At 51.9% G+C, this 2,500-nt stretch overlaps 1 non-coding gene and 3 pseudogenes across 1 annotated transcript; all 4 read left to right on the forward strand.

Annotated features, from left to right (window-relative positions):
• The first annotated feature begins 405 nt into the window (after positions 1 to 405).
• On the forward strand, positions 406 to 524 carry LOC148668814 (5S ribosomal RNA; annotated as a pseudogene).
• Positions 525 to 1,061: 537 nt separating this feature from the next.
• On the forward strand, positions 1,062 to 1,180 carry LOC148668815 (5S ribosomal RNA). Its single transcript, XR_015939116.1, has one exon. It is a non-coding gene; the product is annotated as a 5S ribosomal RNA (ribosomal RNA).
• Positions 1,181 to 1,717: 537 nt separating this feature from the next.
• On the forward strand, positions 1,718 to 1,836 carry LOC148668816 (5S ribosomal RNA; annotated as a pseudogene).
• Positions 1,837 to 2,374: 538 nt separating this feature from the next.
• On the forward strand, positions 2,375 to 2,493 carry LOC148668817 (5S ribosomal RNA; annotated as a pseudogene).
• Positions 2,494 to 2,500: the final 7 nt, after the last annotated feature.

Here is a 2,500-nt window from a genome sequence, read left to right on the forward strand (position 1 = left end):
TTTTATTCTGATCAGGAACAGTTTTACAAGTCCGCAAAGGATCGAGGAAAGGTTTATCGCCAGCTGAAAAGAGACACAGCGCTTCGGCTGTGGAGACTTGTTCGGCTGGCGTTCGGAGAGTCGCGTTTTTCAGAATTGTATTGAGATCGTTTTCCACAGAGCTCAGATGTCAAAGCACAGCAGCAGCTCTCCACAGCGATCCTCTATAGCGCCCTTTCTCCCGCAGCTCCGTCCTCATTGGAAGGAAGCAAGAGTGAAAGGCTGAAGTGAAATAGAGCGGGGACGAAGGCAGTGAAGAGAGAGAACGTGGAAAGAAGAGAAAAACGCAAGGGAAAAAAGCAGCGTCGTAAAAGAGGTGACAGAGCTGTCCTCTCAATAAGAAGGGTGCCAGCGAGCCTTGCTCTCGCTTACGGCCACACCCCCTTGAGCACGCCTGATCTTGTCTGATCTCTGAAGCTAAACAGGGATGGGCCTGGTTAGTACTTGGATAAGAGACAGCCTGGGAATACCAGGTGCTGTAAGCTTTTAAGCGCAGGAGGCGCCCTATCCCCACTCGCTGGCTCATTCCCCTGTTCACACGTGCAGTGCAGCTTGTCCGTCTGTTTATTTGTCAGCTTTGGCGAGACACGGGTGCTTGTGTAATAGCGTGAGCGTTTTTTGTTCTGATCAGGAACAGTTTAACAAGTCCGCAAAGTATCGAGGAAAGGTTTATCGCCAGCTGAAAAGAGACACAGCGCTTCGGCTGTGGAGACTTGTTCGGCTGGCGTTCGGAGAGTCGCGTTTTTCAGAATTGTATTGAGATCGTTTTCCACAGAGCTCAGATGTCAAAGCACAGCAGCAGCTCTCCACAGCGATCCTCTATAGCGCCCTATCTTCCGCAGCTCCGTCCTCATTGGAAGGAAGCAAGAGTGAAAGGCTGAAGTGAAATAGAGCGGGGACGAAGGCAGTGAAGAGAGAGAACGTGGGAAGAAGAGAAAAACGCAAGGGAAAAAAAGTAGCGTCGTAAAAGAGGTGACGGAGCTGTCCTCTCAATAAGAAGGGTGCCAGCGAGCCTTGCTCTAGCTTACGGCCACACCCCCTTGAGCACGCCTGATCTCATCTGATCTCGGAAGCTAAACAGGGATGGGCCTGGTTAGTACTTGGATGGGAGACCGCCTGGGAATACCAGGTGCTGTAAGCTTTTAAGCGCAGGAGGCGCCCTATCCCCGCTCGCTCGCTCATTCCCCTGTTCACACGTGCAGTGCGGCTTGTCCGTCTGTTTATTTGTCAGCTTTGGCGAGACACGGGTGCTTGTGTATTAGCGTGAGCGTTTTTTATTCTGATCAGGAACAGTTTTACAAGTCCGCAAAGGATCGAGGAAAGGTTTATCGCCAGCTGAAAAGAGACACAGCGCTTCGGCTGTGGAGACTTGTTCGGCTGGCGTTCGGAGAGTCGCGTTTTTCAGAATTGTATTGAGATCGTTTTCCACAGAGCTCAGATGTCAAAGCACAGCAGCAGCTCTCCACAGCGATCCTCTATAGCGCCCTTTCTCCCGCAGCTCCGTCCTCATTGGAAGGAACCAAGTGTGAAAGGCTGAAGTGAAATAGAGCGGGGACGAAGGCAGTGAAGAGAGAGAACGTGGGAAGAAGAGAAAAACGCAAGGGAAAAAAAGCAGCGTCGTAAAAGAGGTGACGGAGCTGTCCTCTCAATAAGAAGGGTGCCAGCGAGCCCTGCTCGCGCTTACGGCCACACCCCCTTGAGCATGCCTGATCTCGTTTGATCTCGGAAGCTAAACAGGGATGGGCCTGGTTAGTACTTGGATGGGAGACCGCCTGGGAATACCAGGTGCTGTAAGCTTTTAAGCGCAGGAGGCGCCCTATCCCCTGCTCGCTCGCTCATTCCCCTGTTCACACGTGCAGTGCGGCTTGTCCGTCTGTTTATTTGTCAGCTTTGGCGAGACACGGGTGCTTGTGTATTAGCGTGAGCGTTTTTTATTCTGATCATGAACAGTTTAACAAGTCCGCAAAGGATCGAGGAAAAGTTTATCGCCAGCTGAAAAGAGACACAGCGCTTCGGCTGTGGAGACTTGTTCGGCTGGCGTTCGGAGAGTTGCGTTTTTCAGAATTGTATTGAGATCGTTTTCCACAGAGCTCAGATGTCAAAGCACAGCAGCAGCTCTCCACAGCGATCCTCTATAGCGCCCTTTCTCCCGCAGCTCCGTCCTCATTGGAAGGAAGCAAGAGTGAAAGGCTGAAGTGAAATAGAGCGGGGACGAAGGCAGTGAAGAGAGAGAACGTGGGAAGAAGAGAAAAACGCAAGGGAAAAGGAGCAGCGTCGTAAAAGAGGTGACGGAGCTGTCCTCTCAATAAGAAGGGTGCCAGCGAGCCTTGCTCTCGTTTACGGCCACACCCCCTTGAGCACGCCTGATCTCGTCTGATCTCGGACGCTAAACAGGGATGGGCCTGGTTAGTACTTGGATGGGAGACCGCCTGGGAATACCAGGTGCTGTAAGCTTTTAAGC

Source organism: Lepisosteus platostomus, chromosome 5 (assembly GCF_059453375.1).
Source record: "Lepisosteus platostomus isolate fLepPlt1 chromosome 5, fLepPlt1.hap1, whole genome shotgun sequence".
NCBI lineage: Eukaryota > Metazoa > Chordata > Actinopteri > Semionotiformes > Lepisosteidae > Lepisosteus > Lepisosteus platostomus.